Source organism: Ovis aries, chromosome 23 (genome assembly GCF_016772045.2).
Source record: "Ovis aries strain OAR_USU_Benz2616 breed Rambouillet chromosome 23, ARS-UI_Ramb_v3.0, whole genome shotgun sequence".
NCBI classification, from domain to species: Eukaryota; Metazoa; Chordata; class Mammalia; order Artiodactyla; family Bovidae; genus Ovis; species Ovis aries.
In genome coordinates this window covers 17664616-17687353 of record NC_056076.1, presented here as the reverse complement: position 1 = coordinate 17687353, position 22738 = coordinate 17664616, and positions in this window count along the sequence as shown.

Below are 22738 nucleotides of genomic sequence, written 5' to 3'. Positions count from 1 at the left end.
TGAGTTATGAGAGGTAGAGAAGAGAAGGGGAAGGGAGGAGATAGAGGCAACCTGGTGGAGAAAAAGGAGAGTCCAAAGGGAAAGAGAGCAGTCAAGCCAGTAATCTCGCTCCCAAGTAAAAATGGATACTGAAGGTTGGGTTCTTAAAGGTACAACATTGATAACAAATACCAAAAAAGCAAAGATTAAAAATCTAGAGTAGAGGTTGGATTTTCAAAAATTCAATATTAAAGAAAAAAGGTCACAAAATTATGAAATATATATATTATGAAGTTTGCTTTAAAAAATAGGATCTCTTTCTTTTGTGTGTGTGTGAAGTAGTAGTATGTTATAATAATGAAAATTAAAGGAGTAATAGAGGACTTAAAAATAAAAAAAATTTAGTTAAAGAATGATAATAAAAATAGTAAAAATATATTCAGGACTTTCTCTGGTGTTGTTGTGGGCAGTGTGGGGTCAGTTCATTTTCACATAGTTCCTTGATCCGGCTTATATTTCTCAAGATCTATAGGCCCCTTCCTATGTTCAGTTCAGCTCAGTCACTCAGTCTTGTCTGACTCTTTGCGACCCCATAATTTGCAGCACGCCAGGCCTCTCTGTCCATCACCAACTCCCGGAGATCACTCAGACTCACGTCCATTGAGTCAGTGATGCCATCCAGCCATCTCATCCTCATGTATGGATGTGAGAGTTGGACTGTGAAGAAGGCTGAGCGCCAAAGAATTGATGCTTTTGAACTGTGGTGTTGGAGAAGACTCTTGAGAGTTCCTTGGACTGCAAGGAGATCCAGCCAGTTCATTCTGAAGGAGATGAGCCCTGGGATTTCTTTGGAAGGAATGATGCTAAAGCTGAAACTCCAGTACTTTGGCCACCTCATGTGAAGAGTTGACTCGTTGGAAAAGACTTTGATGCTGGGAGGGATTGGGGGCAGGAGAAGAAGGGGGTGACCAAGGTAGTTGGTACTAACTACAGGGTTTTAATCTATTGTACCTGTCACTACCAAGGAGGTTCCCTCTGTTTTAGCTTCTTATGTTTGCTGGTCTCTTCAGTGTCTAATTTCCACCCTGACACAAGGGGGTGGTGGCGGACACTTATAAATTTAACCAAGGAGGTGATAGGCATAGTCTAAAAACTGTAACTAACATTGATAAAAGAAATTGAAAAGGATAAAAATAAATAAAAATATATACTGTACTGAAAGATCAGAAAAATTAATTTTGTTAAGTTGCCCATATTATCCAAAGCAATAATGGCTTTAACACAATATCAAAGTGTCAATGATATTTTTCAAAGAACTAGAATTCTAAAATGTATGAAAATGCAAAACACCCCAAATAACCAAAACAATCTTGGGAAAGAAGAGTAAAGATGGAGGCATCATGCTCTCTGATTTTAAGCTATAGTACAAAGCTACAGTTAACAAAAGAGCATGGAAATCATAGAAAAATAGACACATATTGATGGAAGAGAATAGTGAAATGAGAAATGAACTCACAATTATATGATTAATTCATCTATAACAAAGGAAGCAATAGTGCACAGTAGGGGAATAAAATAGCCTTTCAATAAATTGTGTTGGGAAAACCAGAGAGCTACATCCAAGATAATCAAACTGGATTACTCTTTCACACCATGCACAAAAATAAAGTCAACATGGATTAAAGACATAAATGTAAGACCTAAAACCATAAAACTAAAAGAAAAAATTGGCAATATATTCTTTAACATTGATCTTCTAAATACTTTCTGTATATGTTTCCTCAGGCAAGGGAAACAAAAAATAAAATTTAACAAATAGGACTACATCATACTGAATTAAAAAAAATGAAAACAAAAATGAAATCAGTAACTAAACCAAAAGGCAATCTTTTCGTTGGGAGAAAATATTTTCAAATGATATTATCTGATAAAAGGTTAACATCCAAATTATATTAAAAAATCACACAATTTCATATAAAAAAAACAAGTGATATAGTTGAAAAATGAGCAGAGGATCTGAGAGGGCCTTTTACCAAAGAAAAAAATACAAATAGCCAATTGATGTTTGAAAAAATGCTCAGCTTAACAAATCATTAGGGAAATAAAATTAAAAATCACAATTAGGTATCACCTCACACCTGTCAGAGTGGTCATCCTCTAAAAGACAATAAATAACTAGTGTTCATGAGAACTTGAAGAAAAGGAAACCCTTGTTAACTGTTGGTGGGAGACTAAGTTGGTACAGCCATGATGAAAAATAGAATGGACCTTCCTCAAAAAACTAAAAATAGAGCTACACATACAGTGCAGTTATTCTACATCTCAGTATTTACCAATAGAAAGCAAAAACAGCAATTTCTAAAGATATATGTACCCCTATGTTTATTGCAGCATTATTTACAATAGGCAAGATATTGAAGCAACTGAAACATACCTTGAAAGATAAACTAATAAAAAAGAGAGAGGAATACTGTGTTTGTCAGTCATGTCTGACTATTTACTCAGCCAAAAAAAAAAAAAAAAAAGAATGAAATGTTGCCATTTTTAACAACATAAATGGATCTAGAAGGCATAATGCTAAATGAAATAAGACAGACAGAAAAAGACAAATACTGGTTTGTTTATTTATATATGGAATATTAAAAATTAAATAAAATGAATCAGAAATAAACTTATAGCTAAACAAAGCAGACTGTGTTTGTGAGGTGGGGGGAAGATATTCAGGGGTTGGGCTAAATCAGTTCAGTTGTTCAGTTGTGTCCAACTCTTTCTGACTGCATAGACTGCAGCACGCCAGGCCTCCTCGTCCATCACCAACTCCCAGAGCTTACTCAAACTCACATCCATTGAGTCGGTGATGCTATCCAACCATCTCAACCTCTGTCATCCCCTTCTCCTCCTACCTTCAATCTTTCCCAACATCCGTGTCCTTTCAAATGAGTCAGCTAAATAGGTGAAGGTAATTAAGAGGTACAAAAATTCCAGTTAAAAGTGAATAAGTCACAGGGATACAATATACAGTGAAAATAATATAGTCAATAATACTGTAATAATTTTGCATGCTAATGGATGATTATTGAACTTGTGATGATAATTTCATACTGTATTTGATTGTCATATCACTATATCATATACCTGAAACTACCATAATATTGATGTCAACTATGCTTCAATAGACAATAGCAACAATAAGGTAGAAAACAGTATAACAGCTTCCCAGAATTTTACTCCTTTGTTAAATTTCAAGTCTGGTCATGGAATATACTTTGCAATGGCAAGTGAAAATGAGGCTAGAGGGTATGCCAGGAGCTCCTCAAGAGAGAGCTACTAGGTTTGGTTCCCTGACTTCTCTTCCTCCTTCCAAATATTCCCATGCTATTTTCCAGTATATTTCCATTTCTTGAAAAATATTTCAATGTTATCTATAGAAGCAAAAAACTAAACAATATATATACTATGTCATATACATTTCTTCTAGAATTTTAGAAATATGATCTAGCAGTACAAATTTCCTGCACTTGCTTCTAGTGGGAAGTTTCTGTTTAGAGCTTGTTTCTTTTTTGTTCCTTACTGAAGGAATGCAAAAGTAATTAACAGAGTAACAGAGTCTGTGTTTTTGCTGTTTTGATTCTAGGCCCCCCAAAATATAACCAAACATGTTCATATGGCCAGAGTCTCAATAGTAACAGGTCATATCTTACCTGACTACTTCACCATCAATATCATGGGCTGACAGTCTTTCATTCTACGGTGAGTGGAACTGCATCATTGACCATACCAACAAAGTTCAGTTTACTCTGTATTTACTAAAAGAGGGTGAAGGTTATTATTCATTGTGTGCATTTCCTAAACCAGAAAAAATCTAGTCCTCAGAAAGAGACTAGAATTATAAAATAAAATGTTAGTAGAATGCTTTCTCTTCTCTCAACTCTGATCTTCCACCTAAGTACAATTAGTAGCTATATATCTGCAGATCAGCGTCTATGATCTCTTTAAATACCATTTAGTTCACTGAATTTGCCAACCGTCTATTTACACAGAGTCTGAAACAGATGTTGGTCCAATCCAGAACTACTGGTGTTACAGGCACCAGCCCATATCTTCTATTTTTTGGACTTATTGGAGTAGTTGGATGCGTTACTCATAAGAAACTGTGCTTTAGTGATGAAGCCCATCAAACAACATTGAATCAGTGGTTTCATGGAGCTGATGAGAGCCATGAACTTCCATCTCTGTAGATTTCACAGCCCCATAATTTTAATATACCCACATGTACTAGGGGCAGATAGTAACTTACACACTCTCCCAAAGAGTGTTATACTGGGATCAATATTTCATTAGCACTCTCCAGTGATTAAGCCATGCACCAGCTGGACTCAATTCCCTGCAGTGAGTCATTGACATTTGCACTGTGGCCTGTGAGGTAATCTGCCCTTTTAAAGGAATGAAAAAGGTTAACCCAGACCCTTGTAAACCTTTATCAATTACTTGACATCATTAAAATCTGCCCAGTCCATTTTGTAACAGTCAATCAAACAGAAAATTCTCTTGAGTAGTAAGCCTTCATGTTTCTAAACTGAGAAAACTGAACCAACAATATCTTGAAAAGTATCATTTAAATAACTAATATGTGCTCCAGACAAGAGAAGGTGCTATGGCAAATACAGAGAAAACCTCCTGCTACATGCCCTCGATATACTTACTGACTAGTTGAAAAGTCACATAAAAATCTAAGAATAACATAAAACTTTAAGTATCAGCTAAGAAACAAAAATAAGAATTAAATGGAAACAAAATCATGGAAAATTATTATCCTTCAAAAATTTGTATGTCATATACGTTGCATCATGAAAGGAAAGAGGACATAAATATGGTAAATGAAACTTGAGTTGCTTTTCCTAGGATTTGTAACATTTTCACAGGTTGGAAAAAAGAAGACTCACTTTCATCTAGCTTTGTTTAGGGAAAGAGGGGAGGAATAAGACATGACATAAAAGAGCTGAAGCTGTGAAGCTTACAAAATAACTTTTCACCTAGCTATTTCTGCACACCTGAGAATGACCACTGCAGACTGAGGAGAGAGGTATGATATGAACCAGAACTGAAAAATTACTAGTAGAACCTGTAAAAATGAGAACCAAAACACCAGTTTGCATTAGGTGTGAGAGAAATCCTGTTTATAGCATACTACTAAGAGAGAAGCTAGAACCATCAGTGTGAAATCTCACAGGTGTATTCCGCCTTTCTAAGAACACTCTACCTCTCCTTGCATACATTCCAGGTGCATACAGATCTCTCCAACAGGTAGACTTCTATTTCCAACAATGTTTCCCTTCCTGAGCTTTGCTCTCACTACTGAGATAACTACCAGGTTAGTCTTGGCAGCTTCCAAAACACTTTCATCTCTTATATGTTTTACCCACAATCTTTCTCACCTCCCACTGGGCATCAGCTAATTTTTCATTTGCTCAAGGCCTCAGAATGACAGGTCCCACAATTAGCCTTCCCAGAGGCTTCCTTCTTCCTTGGCAGTAGGTGTGGTGAATGTCAAAATCTAATCTTGTTAGCAGCCTCAGTTTAGTACTAAAAGTGTTGTCTATGACAGCAAACAAATGTTTAGGGGCGTGGAGGAACAGAGGTATCTTAAGAAAGAAAATGACTGTGCCATTTGTTTCATCCAGTTGTAGAGTGTTAGAGAAAAAAGCTCATCTAGCTGAACCCCATCATTTTACTGAAGAAGAACATGGAAACCTGAGAGGCAAAGTGCCTAATCCTAAATTTGACAGAATGTTAATGTCAGAGATAGTATTGGCATTTAACTGGGGAGACAAAAGTCCATGATTTAGACATTTTTGGAGCTGCACAATTCCTAGAACAATGCTTTGTCCATAAAGATGCTAATTAAATGTTTTGGCGAAAGACAAGAAAATCTAAGGATGGATTCTTAACTAAAATTCTAATTGTTGAGTCAGTTTCCAATTTATTTTTCATTAGTTCAATTTTTCATCTTCTAATTTACAAGATTTCATATTTCACCTATTTTTTTACCTATAATTTTTTTTTCTCCTCTGAATCAAGCTGTTTTCCTTAGTCAAGTAGAGCACTTCTCTTTGCTTTTGGAAAATAAAAAATGCATTACTTCCCGGTACATGCATGTTAAGTCATTGCAGTCATATCTAATTCCATGCAACCCTATGGACTGCCGCCCTTGAGTCTTCTTTGTCCATGGGATTCTCCAGGCAAGAATACTGGAGTGGGTTGCCATTCGCTCCTCTAGGGGATCTGCTGGAACCAAGAATGGAACCCGCATCTTTTATGTCTAGCCTGCATTGGCAGGTGGGTTCTTTACCACTAGCGCCACTTGGGAAGCTCCATTATGTCCCTGCTCCTACCCATCTCTTTTATCATCTTAAGATTTTCTTTGACTCGTTTCCACAGTCTCTTTTCTAATCCTTAATATTGACCTCTCTGCACAATGTCTTCAAGCCTGACATGAACTTATCATTCAACCATTATTGGATGAAATATTTTTATGCTAATGGCATTAAATTCATCAATTATGAATCATTTGCATGTGTATTGTTCAATATTATGCAAATAAAAAATATAAAAAATCAAATAAGTGATTTTTGCTTCCAGAAAGTATTTTATTCATTTTGGAGAAAACAAATAATTTTATGAAGTTTAGCTGAAAATACCAAAGTGCAAGAAATCACATAAAACACAAAATACAATAGATTTCTATACAGATAATAAATGTGTTAACAGTGAATCCTGTGAGATAAAGTGAAAATATCTTCTGAATAAAATAGACATGAAATAAGCTTGTAGATCTGACTTATATAAGCAAACAGGAGTGAAAGAAATATATTGAGACAAAGCTTTAGAAACAGATATATACCAGTTAGTTTTAAATAGGTATTGGTGAGTAGATAGTATTGGTTGCAACACGGGCCATGTATCAGGAATAAAATGCTGATATTGATGGGACAGAACTCTGTGGCCTTGGGTTTTGACATGTGTGCTCAGCCAGATAAAAATCACTAGGTGATCTTGCTCTTATAGGGCTCATATTCTCACTAAAGACCCAGACACCCACAGTAATTTAATAGCATATGGAATCACGTGAAATTAGTTGATACTGAACCAACCTTAAAATATAGATGTCCACAGGCCAATAGGAACAAGAAAGACTTCAAGTAAGCCTGAATTTAAGTTGATATTCAAAGGGTATTGAGAATTTAATCAGTATGAGAGTAGGAGGCATTACAGAGAGAAAAAAAAAAAAATCCGACTTCTTTTATTTTTACCTGTTTGTTGGTTTGGTTCTCAAATCTGATTTTAATTGGAAATAAAAATATTTTATTGTTCAAAAATTACATCAAGTATATTTTCTACCCTGAGAGAAGAACACACACATGGTAAATTTTAGAGCTATGCAGTTAATATTTATGGAGGACTCACTGCAGAATATATGCTCTACTAAGTTTCATTGCTCTTTTGAAATTAATAATTATTGATTTTTAAAATGTCAGTTTAAGTAAATATTAAATATTTAAGAAATATAGACAGTGTTTAATTATGAGATCTCTTTTCATTTCTTTTCCTTATATTCAGGAAGCAACTAAAGAAACAAGAAGTTTATACTTTCGAGTTCACTTACTATAAAAAAATGACTATACAGGAAACAATATTAGCATAATTAGAAATTTACTCCTTCCAAGAAGTTATAATGCTGTTCTTCTATATATTAATGAAGAAAAAAATTTGTAAACTCCAACAATTTTTGTGATTAAAACTCAGTAAACTCAAAAAAGAAGGGAGCAGTTTCAACTTGATTAAAAAAAATTAACAAAAGTCTACTTTTAACAATATACATAATTATAAGAAACTGAACACTTTCCCACTTAAGACAGAGAATAAAGAAATGATATCTTCTCTCATACCTCATTTCCAAAATCAGACTAGAAGTCTATGCTAATACAATAACATATGCAGGACAGAAATTGTATGGACCTAACAGAAGCAGAAGATATTAAGAAGAGGTGGCAAGAATACACAGAAGACCTGTACAAAAAAGATCTTCATGACCCAGATAATCGTGAAGGTGTGATCACTAATCTAGAGCCAGACATCCTGGAATGTGAAGTCAACTGGGCCTTACAAAGCATCACTACGAACAAAGCTAGTGGAGGTGATGAGATTCCAGTTGAGCTATTTCAAACCCTGAAAGATGATGCTGTCAAAGTGCTGCACTCAATATGCCAGCAAATATGGAAAACTCAGCAGTAGCCACAGGACTGGAAAAGGTCAGTTTTCATTCCAATCGCAAAGAAAGGCAGTGCCAAAGAATGCTCAAACTACCACACAATAGCAATCATCTCCAAGCTAGGCTTTAGCAATATGTGAACCGTGAACTTCCTGATGTTCAAGTTGGTTTTAGAAAAGGCAGAGGACCCAGAGATCAAATTGCCAACATCCGCTGGATCATGGAAAAAGCAAGAGGGTTCAAGCAAAATATCTATTTCTGCTTTATTGACTATGCCAAAGCCTTTCACTGTGTAAATCACAGTACACTGTGGAAAATTCTGAGAGATGGGAATACCAGACCATCTGACCTGCCTCTTGAGAAATCTGTATGCAGGTCAGGAAGCAACAGTTAGAACTGGACATGGGACAACAGACTGGTTCCAAATAGGAAAAGGAGTATGTCAAGGCTGTATATTGTCACCCTGCTTCTTTAACTTCTATGCAGAGCACATCATGAGAAACGCTGGACTGGAAGAAACACAAGCTGGAATCAAGATTGCCAGGAGAAATATCAATAACCTCAGATATGCAGATGACACCACCCTTATGGCAGAAAGTGAAGAGGAACTAAAAAGCCTCTTGATGAAAGTGAAAGAGGAGAGTGAAAAAGTTGTCTTAAAGCTCAACATTCAGAAAGTGAAGATCATGGCATCCGGTCCCATCGCTTCATGGGAAATAGATGGGGAAACAGTGGAAACAGTGTCAGACTTTAGTTTCTTGGGCTCCAAAATCACTGCAGATGGTGTTGCAGCCATGAAATTAAAAGACGCTTACTCCTTGGAAGAAAAGTTATGACCAACCTAGATAGCATATTCAAAAGCACAGACATTACATTGCCAACTAAGGTCCATCTAGTCAAGGCTATGGTTTTTCCAGGAGTCATGTATAAACGTGAGAGTTGGACTGTGAAGATGGCTGAGTGCTGAAGAATTGATGCTTTTGAACTGTGGTGTTGGAGAAGACTCTTGAGATTCCCCTGGACTGCAAAGAGATCCAACCAGTCCATTCTGAAGAAGATCAGCCCTGGGATTTCTTTGAAAAGAATGATGCTAAAGCTGAAACTCCAGTACTTTGGCCACCTCATGTGAAGAGTTGACTCATTGGAAAAGACTCTGATGCTGGGAGGGATTGAGGGCAGGAGGAGAAGGGGACGACAGAGGATGAGATGGCTGGATGGCATCACGGACTCGATGGACGTGAATCTGAGTGAACTCTGGGAGATGGGACAGGGAGGCCTGGCGTGCTGCGATTCATGGGGTCGCAAAGAGTCGGACCTGACTGAGCGACTGAACTGAACTGAACAGGACTGATGCAGATTAGGAAAGAAAAAAATTAAGCTATGTTTTTTGTCAGTTCAGTTCAGTTCAGTCGCTCAGTCGTGTTCAGCTTTTTGTGACCCCATGGACTGCAGCATGCCAGGCTTCTCTATCCATTACTAGCTCCTGGAACTTGCTCAAACTCATGTTCATCAAGTTGGTGATGCCATCCAACCATCTCATCCTCTGTCACCCCCTTATCCTCCTGCCTTAAATCTTCCCCAGAATTAGAGTCTTTTCCAATGAGTCAGTCCTTCTTATCAGGTGGCCAAAGTATTGGAGCTTCAGTTTCAACATCAGTCTTCCAGTGAATATTCAGGGTCGATTTCCCTTAGGATTGATTGGTTTGATCTCCTTGCAGTCCAAGGGACTCTCAAGAGTCTTCTCCAACACCACAATTCAAAAGCATCAATTCTTTGGCTCTCAGTTTTATTTATGGTCCAACTCTCACATCCATGCTTGATTACTGAAAAACCATAACTTTGACTAGATAGACCTTTGTTGGCAAAGTAATGTCTCTGCTTTTTTGATATGCTGTTTAGGTTGGTCATAGCTTTTCTTCTCAAGAGCAAGCTTCTTTTAATTTCATGGCTACAGTCACCATCTGCAGTGATTTTGGAGGCCAAGAAAATAAAGCCTCCCACTGTTTCCATTGTTTCCCCATCTATTCGCATGAATTGATGGAACTGGATGCCATGATCTTAGTTTTATGAATGTTGAGTTTTAAGCTAGCTTTTTCACTCTTTATTCTTAGATGATTTAATTGTCTCTGTGTAAAAATTCAAAATTTGAAAGAAGTGATAATGAAACTCTTAGTAATTAATAAATGAATAACAATATCAAAACATACAAGGTCAGTATACAAAACACGCTGGCTATTCTTAGAATTTAAACTTTTAAATAATGTACCCTTTATCATCTCAGCCCAACCCCCAAATTGAACAACTCATATATGACCTTGAGTGAGTGAGTTAAAGTCACTCAGTCATGTCCAACTCTTTGCAACCCCATGGACTTTTCCCGACCATGAAATCATCCAGGTCAGAATACCAGAGTGAATAGCTTTTCCTTTCTCCAGGGGATCTTCCCCACCCAGGGGTTGATCCCAGGTCTCCTGCATTGCAGGGCAGATTCTTTACCAGCTGAGCCACCAGGGAAGACCAAGTATGACCTTAGTAATATAAATAATAGGATTTGTATGGGAAAAATGCAAAACTCCAACAAAAGAAATAAAAAAATGATATAAATACATGAAAAGATAGTTCATATTCATGAATTAGAAGATTCAACATTGTCATGATTGCAATACTTCCAGACTTGATCTATTGCATATAACTGAATTATGGTCTCAAGTCAGCTATTTTACAGATAGCAATGAACTGATTTACTATTCATATGGAAAGATAAAAGACCTAGACTAACCAATACCGACTGAAAAAGTACAAAATTATGAGTCATATCATCCAACTTGAAGACTTACTAAAAAGCTAATAATAAAAAATGTGATATTGGTGAAAGAATGAACACATAGAACAATAAAACAGAATAGAAAACCCAGAAATAGTACTTATAAACGTAGTCACTAAACCTTTAGAGAAAGGGAAAAGCAATTCCATAGAAAGAGCATTTTTTTATGAAGAATGGTGATCTTTTCATACTATCCATGGGGTTTTCCAGGCAAGATTACTGTAGTGGATTGACATTTCCTTCTCCAGCGGATTATGTTTTATCAGCACACTTCACTATGACCCGTCTGTCTTGGGTGGCCCTCCATGGCATATCTTATAGCTTCACTGAGTTATGCAAGTTCCCTTGCCACAACAAGGCTGTGATCCATGCGTGGACTGCAAGGAGATCAAACCAGTCAATCTCAAAGGAGAACAACTCAATATTCATTGGCAGGACTATTGCTGAAGCTGAAGTTCCAACACTTTTTGGTCACCTGATGGGAAGAGCTGACTATTGGAAAAACCCCTGATGAAGGTGATGATTGAAGACAAAAGAAGGAGGGAGCAGCAGATGAGGAGATGCCTCGATAGTATCACTGGTTCAATGGACATGAATTTGAGCACACTCCAGCATATAGTGGAGGACAGAGGATCCTGGCGTGCTGCAGTCCATGGGTGTCGCAAAGAGTCAGACACAACTTAGTGACTGAGCAACAACAAAGACTTTTCAGACAAACACCAAAAGTATATAATTTAAAAACCATTGTTAATCCAGATTTATTAACTTTCAAAATATCTCCTCTGTGAAAAATACTGTAAGATACTGGAACCAAAGATGGGAAAAAATATTTCAAAATATATGTGATAAGGAATATTACCTATACAAAGAATGTGTGAAACTCAACAACAGGAAAATAAACAACACAATTTTAAAATGTGAGAAACATCTTAACAGACACTGCTCAGTAGCATCTGATTCTTTGCAACCCCATGGACTGCAGTCCACCAGGCTCCTCTGTCCAAGAACTTTTCCAGGTAAGAATACTGGAGTGGGTTGCCATTTCCTCCTCCTGGGCAGTCTTCTCTGCTCAGGGGCTGAACTCACATCTCTTGCAGCTCCTGCATTGCAGGTGGATTCTTTATCACTGAGCCATTTGGGAAGCCCCACATAAGACATGAGTATTTCAAAAAGCATTTGAAAAGATCACCATTATTTATCATTCAGCTCAGTTCAGTCATTCAGTCGTGTCTGACTGTTTGTGACCCCATGAATCACAGCACCCCAGGCTTCCCTGTCCATCACCAACTTCTGGAGTTTACTCAAACTCACATCCATCGAGTCGGTGATGCCATCCAGCCATCTCATCCTCTGTTGCCCCCTTCTCCTCCTGCCCCAAATCCCTCCCAACATCAGGGTCTTTTCCAATGAGTCAACTCTTTGCGTGAAGCGGCCAAAGTATTGTAGTTCATCTTCAGCATCAGTCCTTCCAATGAACACCCCACGACTGATCTCCTTTAGGATGGACTGGTTGGTTCTCCTTGCAGTCCAAGGGACTCTCAAAAGTCTTCTCCAACACTACAGTTCAAAAACATCAATTCTTCAGTGCTCAGCCTTCTTCACAGTCCAACTCTCACATCCATACATGATCACTGGGAAAACCATAGCCTTGACTAGATGGACCTTTATTTATCATTAGGGAATTTCAATTTAAAATAACTATGAGATACTATTACACACACATTAGAATGCCTAATATCCAAAAAACCTGATAAGACTAATTACTATCAAGAGAGTAGAGTTATAGAAAGTTTTGTTTATTACTCATGGGAATGTAAAATGGTACAGCTATTTTGAAAGACAGTTTAGCAGTTTCCTACAAAGCCACATATAGTCTTACAGCGTGATCTAGCAATTGTGCTCCTTGGTATTTACCCAACTGTTCTGAAAACTTATATCCATATAAAATCATACACATAAATGTCCAGAGCAGCTCTATTAATACTACTACTAATAAAAACTAAACACAACCAGTCATTCACTAGGTGAATGGATAAACAAATTTCAGTATGCTGGTACAGTGGAATATTACTTAGTAATAAAAAGCAATGGGCTAGCAAGCCATGAAAAGAAATGGATGAATCTTAAATTTCCAAGTGAAAGAAACCTGTTTGAAAAGGCTACATGCTGTGTGATCCCAGTGATATGACATCTTGCAAACAGTAAATCTATAGTGACTGCACAAAGATCAATTGTTTCAAGGGCTCATGGGAAGGAAGAGAGTTGAATCACAGGTGATTTTTTTAAGGTTGAAAAACAATTCTATATGCTGCTTAATGTTGAAACATTACACTATGCATTTGTAAAAATGTATTGAACTTTACAAAACAAGAGTGAATTTTGCTTGTGAATCACAAGATGGAGTGCAGAATGTGACAAAACATTATAAATGTATCACAAATATATGAAATAAACTCAGTTGCTAGAAATGAAGGGAATATGTAAAGCCTAAGGCAAAAGAAACAGTACATACATCTTGTACTAGTTTGCAAAATTATTTCTCACTGGGATAAGGGTTATCAATTTTGCTAATAGTATACTTGTGGTATCAAATCATATAAAGCAAGTGTTCAGTAATAGAAATGAACACCTAAATAAGTGGATAGAGAATGGTGGAACCTGGATGCTTTATTGGAGATAAGTATAAGGAGGCTTGGAGAAGGAAATGGCAACCCACTCCTGTATTCTTGCCTGGAAAATCCCATGGATGGAGGAACCTGATAGGCTAGAGTCCATGGGGTCGCAAAGAGTTAGACATGACTGAGTGACATTTATTTTACTTTATAAGGAGGCTAGAAGAATAATATGATAATGAATTAGAATAAGAGATAGCATGGCCTCATGTATAGTTTAATATTGATACATACAGAAATACATATATATTTAATAATTACACATAAAATATTTATAGATATGCATATTCACATTGGCTAGTAAATACTTTTTTTTTTCTTTTGCCCTGAGAGAGCCTAGAAACAATATGTAAGTAGGAATGAACATACTTATTGTCTACCCCTTGGTTCTTATGCTGCAATAAAAGGAACGAGAGCTCATTGAAGAAATGACTGATATTAGAATGAGGGCAGCGATTTACAAGATGAACCCAGAGCATCTTAGAATGCCAAGAAGAAGGGACATGTTTTAAAAAAATAATCCCACAATGATGGGATGTTGGTTCAGAACTTTAGGAGTTCCCTGGGTAAAATCTGAAACAGTCCTTAGTTCCCAGAGGGTATGAAAAGACCATAAATAAAAAAGAGGTAGATCACTACAGATTTGTACATATCAATAAACACCCAAAAACCTTACATTCATAAGACTTGTCTTGGGTAGCCACAAGACAAGAAGATCTCCTCATCTGCCCACCAGAATTTTAAAAGTTTATATAGTCAGCCTTCTGTATCTACAACTGTACTGTGCCTTTTACATAGGAACTTAAGCATTCCTCAGAATTTGGTAGCCCCGAGGGTCCTGAAGCCAATTTCTTGGAGATAGCAATATATGACCCATGGGGTATTAAAGGGGTTTAGTCATGTGTCCAGTCCAAATGGTCTCAACCCACAAAACTTTCTTTTTTAGTCCTGGAGAGGTCCAAAATCTGGGTGTTGGCAAAGTCCATTACTTCTGGAGGCTCCAAGGACTCCATTCCAGGACTTCCTCCTTTCCCTAGTGGCTTCTGATAATTCTTGGCATCTCTTTGCTCAGAGTAGCACAGATCCAGCTTCTGCCTAGTCTACATGTGGGTTTTCATGTGACTTCTCCCCTCAGTCTATGTCTGTTCTCCTTTTCTGTTTCTTACAAGGACATGGTTGGACACTGGATCTATGTCAATGAATTGAGGGCCCAACCTTGGTGGCTCAATGGTGAAGAATCCACCTTCCAGTGCAGGAGACATGAATTTAATCCTTGGTTCAGGAAGATACCCTGAAGAAGGAAATGGCAACCCACCCCAGTATTCTTGACTGGGAAATCTCATGGACAGAGGAGCCTGTAGGACTATAGTCCATGATATTGCAAAGCAGTCAGACACGACGTAGCAACTAAACAACAGTATAATGCCATTTTCTTTTAGGTAGACAGGTTTATGTAGTATTAAAACAAGTGTCTTTTTTTTAATTAAAACATTTTTATGAAGAAATTAATCAAGAGATAAATGGATAAATATTCCGTGAGGTTTAGATGTCAATGAACTGGAAGAACTGAAATGTTCCTACACACAACATAAATGTATGAAACTTCAAAATTTCATTCTCTACTTATTTGAAGTTATTGTTATTTGTTCTTGTTAAAGCTAACCCTGAATATTCATTGGAAGGACTGATATTGATGCTGAAGTTGAAGCTCCAATGCTTTAGCCACCTGATGCAAAGAGCTGACCGATTGGAAAAGATCCTAATGCTGGGAAAGATTGAAGGCAGGAGGAGAAGGGGGTGTCAGAGTATGAGATGGTTGGATGGCATCACTGACTTAATGGACATGAGTTTGAGCAAACTCTTGGAAATAGTGAAGGACAGGGAAGCCCAGTGTGCTGCAGCCCATGGGGCCACAAACAGTCACACATTACTTAGCAACAGAACAACAACAAAAAGTTAACTCTTGGGCTTCCTAGGTGGTACTAGTGGTAAAACCCTGCCTGCCAATGCAAAAGACATAAGACACATGGGTTCGATCTCTAGGTCAGGAAGATCTCCTGGAGGAGAGCATGGCAACTCACTCTATTATTCTTGCCTGGAAAATCCCATAGACAGAGGAACCTGGTGGGCTGTGGCCCATAGGGTGGCAAAAGGTCGGACACAACTGATGTGACATAGCACACACGCACCCAAAGTTAACTCTTAACTGATTTTTAAAACATTAAATTGACAATGTTAAAGTGAAAAAGTATTTAGCTCTTTTCATAGTGAAGGGCTAAACTGGATAACCAGTTTAGCTAGATGAATAAAATGAATGGATCCAATCCATTAAAATGGAATCCTGTAAATGGATAAGCATGTCATTTCTATGTTAAAATATAAAAACCTGTGTTAAAAATTCCTTCCAGCTTTAGAACAGCATCACTCTCTTACTTTATACCAAATAAATCCTATAAATAAAATATTTCATTAAATTTTTATTTCTTTCACCTATTTAATGGAGCAAATGTACAAGGTTTTACTAGACTATACCACTATCTATGAAAATTAATCATTTTTATATTAAATTTGAAGATTGTCATTTATTTACTGGCCTGAGGCAAGACATGTTTTACTTTTCTTATCCAAGTATTAAAGAACTCCCATAAAGTAAATGAGTTTCTAACATTAGGTGTTATAGAGAAATGAAGGAGTAAACCTTTCTGAAAGCTGGAACAGGAATGGTTTGTATACACCAGGTTGTATTGAAATACACTCAAATAGAAATCAGGAAACTTGACTTTTTTTTTTTAATGGCAGGAGTCAAAAAAGATGAACTATGTGGGTTCCTTGGATGGAGAGGCAGATAAAATTGCAGGAGATCTTGGATGTGCCTCTACTTTTATTGTGCTTCCTTTTGTCAATAATTATTATATTACTGGTGAGTGTATGTGTATGTGTATGTGTGTGTGTGTGCATTTGTGTGAATGTGTGTTTCCCTGTTACAACTTTGTTTTTAGGTTTTAATGTGTCAGTCTTCCTGGAGACTATGACTGGGGACTCATAAAGGATATCAAATTGTATTTGGTGACATTGAACCTCAGATTCCTACTAGTTGTGGCAATTTCTTAGACTTTCCTTGTTTTTTCATGACCTTGTTGAGTTCTGGTAAGATATTTTGTAGAAAGCCCTCAATTTTGATTTGTTTCATTATCTGATGATTTTCTCATAATTCTTTGAGATGGAAAACTGCAGAGGTAAAATGGCATTCTACTTATATAAAAAACACATTCTATCAACATGACTTATCATTGTTGCTACTGACTTTGATTGCTTGGCCGAAAAAGTGTTTGTTAGGCTTCTCTAATGCAAAATTACTTTTTTTCAGTCATTTTCCATACTGTTCTCTTTGGAAGGAAGTCACTATAGTCACTATGTGCAGCTCATAATGAGTGATGAGTTATGTTTCACCTCTTTGTGGGGAGTGTAAATGATTTGAATAATGATTTGATTCTACATGGAATATTCTTCTTCCTCTTCAACTGTTTATTGTTTATTTGTATCAGTGTGAACTCATGGGTGTTTATTCTATAATTTGGGTTAAAGCCCAGTATTGTTGTTGAGAACTTTCAGTCCTTTCTTATAACCCACTGACATACATACATACATACATACATACATACATCTTGGAGGAGGTGATGCAGAGGATGTGGCCACTGACTGGACCCAGACAGTTAGAAGCTCCTCACCATTCCCCATCCTTGGAATGTAACTTCTGTGCTTCACTCCCACAGCTGGAATCATTTCAAGAACCCAGCCGAAAGCTCTCAATATCATCTTACGAAACAACCATTACCCTGATACCAAACCCAGGCAAAGGCACCACCAAAAAGTAAAATTACAGGCCAGTACCTTTGATGAATGTAGGTTCAAAACTTCTTAAGAAAATATTAGCAAACTGAATCCAACAGCACATAAAAAAATCATACTGGAAATCAAGTTAGATTCATCCCAGTGTCACAATGAGGGTTCAACATACACAAATCAAACACTGTGAATACCATATTAATAAAAGAAAAGACAAAAATGACATGATTTTTAAATATATAAAGAAAAAGCATTTGATAAAATCCAACATTAATTCATGATAAAAACTCTTACCAAAGTGAGTATAGAGGGAATATATTTCAACATAATAAAAGCCGTTTATGAAAAACCCACTGCCAACATAATACTCAGCAGTGGAAACTGAAACCCTTCCTGCTAAACTCTGGAATGAGGCAAAGATGCCCACTCTCACTACTTCCATTCAACATAGTATTAGAAATTCTACTCACAGCAATAAGACAAGAAAAAGGATATAAAAGATATCCAAATTTGAAGGGAAGAGGTAAAATAATCATCGCATGCATATGACATGATACTCTACATAGAAAGCCCTAAAGACCCACAAAAACTACTTACTTACTTACTTAAGTAAGTAAGTTTACAGAATACAAGTTTAAGATACAAAAATTTGTTGCATTTCACTGACATGAAATATCAGAAAGAGAAAAAAATCACTTTTCAAATTGCATCAAAATACTTAGGAATAAACCTATCTAAGGAGGTGAGAAAGTAATATACTGAGAACTATAAAACATGGCTAAAGGAAATTGAATACAATTCAAAGAAATGAAAATATATATCCTGCTCTTGGATTGAATTGGAAGAATTATTGATAAAACGGCTATGTTTAATTAAACATGCTATAGATTTAATATGTTCCCTATAAAATTACTCATGACATTTTTCATAGAAGTAGAAAAAATTAATCCTAAAATTTATATTAAACCATAAAAGACCTAGAATTGCTAAAGCAGTCCTTCAGAATAAGAACAAAGCTGGAGGCAAAACCCTCCCAAATACTAGGCAACATTGCAAAGCTAGAGTAACCAAAACAACAATGGCACAAAAACATGTATATATGGAACAATGAAACAGTATATAGGGCCAAGAAATAAATCTACATACCTACAGTCAATTAATCTTTGATAAAGTAGGCAAGAATACACAATGGAGGAAAGACAATTTCTTCAGCAAGTGGTGGTGCTGGGAAAGCTGTATAGCTGCTGGTAAATCAATGAAGCTAGAATATTCCTTCACACCACACACAAAAATAAACTCAAAATGGCTTAAAGATTTGAGTGTAAGACGTGATACCAAATAACTCCTTGAAAAGAACATAGGCAAAACATTCTCTGACATAAATCATAGCAATGTTATCTTATGTCAGTCTCCCAAGGCAATAGAAATGAAAGCAAAAATAAACAAATAAGAAGGAAACTATTAACAAAACAAAAACCCACAGGGTGAGAGAAAATATTTGCAAACAATGTGAGTAAAATAGGATTATTTTCTAAAATATACAAACAGCTTATAGAAGTCAAATCCAAACAAACAATAACAGCAACAACAACAAAAAAAAAAACAATCAAAAATGGGCAGAAGGCCTAAACAGACCTCCTCCAAAGAATGCAAACTGATGACCAGTAGACACATAAAAACATGTTCAACATCAGTAATTATCAGAGATGCAAATCAAAACCACAATGAGGCATCACTTCACAGTGGTCAGAATGGCCATCAATAAAAGCTCTACAAATAATAAAGTTTGGAGAATATGTGGAGAAAAGAGAACTTTTATACAATGTTATTGAGCATGGAAATTGGTGCAGCCACTATGAGAACAGTATGGAGGTTCCTTAAAACACTAAAAATAGAGTTACCATATGATATAACAATCCTACTACTAGGGGTATATCTGGAAATAACCCTGATTAGAAAAGATCCATGCACTTCAATGTTAATAGCAGCACTATTCACAAAAACCAAGACTAAGTATCCATTGACAGATAATATATATGCATGCAGACAATATGTATGCATATATATACAGACACGTGTGTGCATGAGTGCTAAGTCACTTCAGGTTTGTCAGTCTCTTTGTGACTCTATGGACTGTAGCCCATCAGGCTCCTCTGTCCATGTGATTCTCCAGGCAAGAACACTGGAGCAGGTTGGGCTGCCATTCCCTCCTTCAAGGGATCTTCCTGACCCAGGGATGGAACCTGTGTCTCTTATGTCTTCTGCATAAGTGAGTTATTTATCAGTAGTGCCACTTGGGAACCCCCCCTCCACCCCGCTCAGTTGAAAACTACTCAACCATAAAAGGAATGAAATTATGCCATTTGCAGCCACCATCTCTAGGATGGTCCTAGAGATTATCATATTAAGTTAGATAGAGGCTTCCCAGGTGGAGCAGCAATACAGAATTTGCCTGCCAATGCAGGAGACACAATAGGCACAGCTCCCATTCCTGGATTGGGAAGATTCCCTGGAGTAGGAAATGGTAGCTTGCTCCAGTATTCTTGCCTGAAAAATTCCATGAACAGAGGAGCCTGGTGGGCTATAATCCATGGGGTTACAAAGGGTCGGTCACGACTGAGCAACTAAGCATAAAAGTCAAATAGAGTAAGAAAAATGTCATTTGATATTACTTGTATGCAGAATCTTAAAAAATGATGCAAATGAACTCATTTGCAAAGCAGAAACAGACTCATAGGCAAGAGACAAATTTATGGTTACCAAAGAGGAAAGGGAAGTGGGGGAGGGATAAATTTGAAGGTTTGGTTTAGTAGACACAAACTATTACATATATAAATATAAACTACAAGTTTCTATTGTATAGCAGACAGAACTATATTTAATAATCTTAAACTATAGTGGAAAACAATATGAAAAAGAATCTATCTATCTATATATATATAACTGACTATATATATGTATATCTATCTATCTATCTATCTGAATCTCTTTGTTGTACATCAGAAACTAACACATTGTAAATCAGCTATACTTCAATAATAAGAAAAGAGAGCACACACACAAGGACTTGGGAGCAAGGCCTCTTTTGGGTACTGGGTTCTTCTGGTGGCACTATCAAAATAACATTATGTGAGAGGTATTATGTATATTTCTAGGCAGAAAGAAGTGATAAAGATTTTATTGTTGATTTTATTCACTTGTTTATTTACTTACTGTATTCTTGTTTTATTCACTTTGAGGACAGAAAAAGAATTATGGAAGCACAATGGCAGCCCTTTTAATTCACTGAGTGCACTTTGTCCATTAGAAAAAATACTGTCTTGTTTATAGCATGCATAATCAGATTCATTTTTTCCCACCACAGAAAAGCAAATTTCTCAATATCCAGCATGTGTCCTGCCTTTTACTTAGTGAGTGAATTAGGTGGGTGTGGCCCAGCTACACACACACACACACACACACACACACACACACACACACATATATATATATCTTCTACAACAAGACCATATATATATTCCAAGACATATGTATATATATATATATATGTCTTATATGATATGACTCCTATATCTCTTGGAATTTCCTAAATGATAGAAAACATAGAAGCATTATTTTCTTTTTCTTTTTCCTATGAAGCAACTCTATAAAAATTGCCACGCTTCTAGTTAAAATTCTAGTTAAAAACCTAGATAGTTTCAGGATGGAGGCTGTTTGTCAAAAAGACCAAATTTTAACTAGAAGTATGGCAATTTAAGCCCCACTTTCCCAACCTCTGAGAGAGGAGAGGCAAACCCAGAGAAGGCAGAGAAGCCCCACCCATACCTTCCCCCACACTTTACCCGACACACTTGATCCTTTTGGCTGTTCCTGAGTTGTAGCATTTATAATAAACTAGCAAGAGTAACTAAAGTGCTTTCCTGAGTTCTGAGAGCCTATCCTAGCAGATGATCAAACTCCAGGAAGGAATCTTAGGAACTCCTTATTCACAGCATGTCAGTGAAAATATGAGTAGGCTGGAACTTACAATTGGCATCTGAAATGTGATAATCCAGTGGGACTGAACTCTTTAGCTTATGGGATCTTATTCAACCTTCAGGTAAACAGTGTCAGAATTTAATTGAGTTTTTAGACTCCCAGTTGGTGTAACAGAATTGAAGAAGTGGTGTTGGGTAAGGCACCATAAAATTTGTGTCTGAAAGAGGAAACAACCTCTCTGTTCTCCTAAGAACTCAAAACAATTGATTAATCAATAAATAAAATTTACTTGCTAGCTTCTAGATTAAAATATTTATAAATTTTATGGAGGATATGCTAGTTTAGATAGAGCCCCTTAATGAACATCTAGACAATTTGCATTTTTGAAAGTATTTTTAACAAAAGAGATCATTTTTATGCTGTGCTGTACTAAGTTGCTCAGTCACGTTCTACTCTTTGTGACCTATAGATTGTAGCCTGCCAGGATTCTCTCCATGGGGATTCTCCAGCAAGAGTATTGGAGTGGGTTGCCATGCTCTCCTCCAGGGGATCTTCCCAACCCATGGATAGAGCCCAGGTCTCCTGCATTCCAGGAAGATTCTTTATCATTTGAGCCATCAGGGAAGCCCAAAAATATTGCAGTAGGTAGCCTATCCCTTCTCCAGGGGAACTTTGTGATCCAGGAATAGAACCGGGGTTTCTTGCATTGTAAGTGGATTCCTTAACAGCTGACCTACCAGGGAAGAATTTATATCAATTGCCACATTAACGCAGAGATGATAAATATCATAGAAATTCCAGGCATATACAGGTCAAAATCACAAACAGATGACAGACAATTAGGAAAATTCTTCCTGTGTTACAAGATTAGTGTATGTCTTTGACTCTCCTCTCGGCAGTGAAGAGCACAGTCTGGAGTAAATCTCACCATTTCTCTTACCAGTGGCATCATTGTGGGTCCCTCTGATGTTTTCTCAGTTTCCTTCTTTACACAGGTAAGAGAACTTCTATTGTTTCACCCAGGTTCCTTCCAAATCCTTCCACATACTCATCTCTCTCTCTCTCTCTCTCTCTCTCTCTCTCTCTCTCTCTCTCTCTCTCTCACACACACACACACACACACACACACACCTTGAAAGACATTCAAACACACACAAACACACACACACA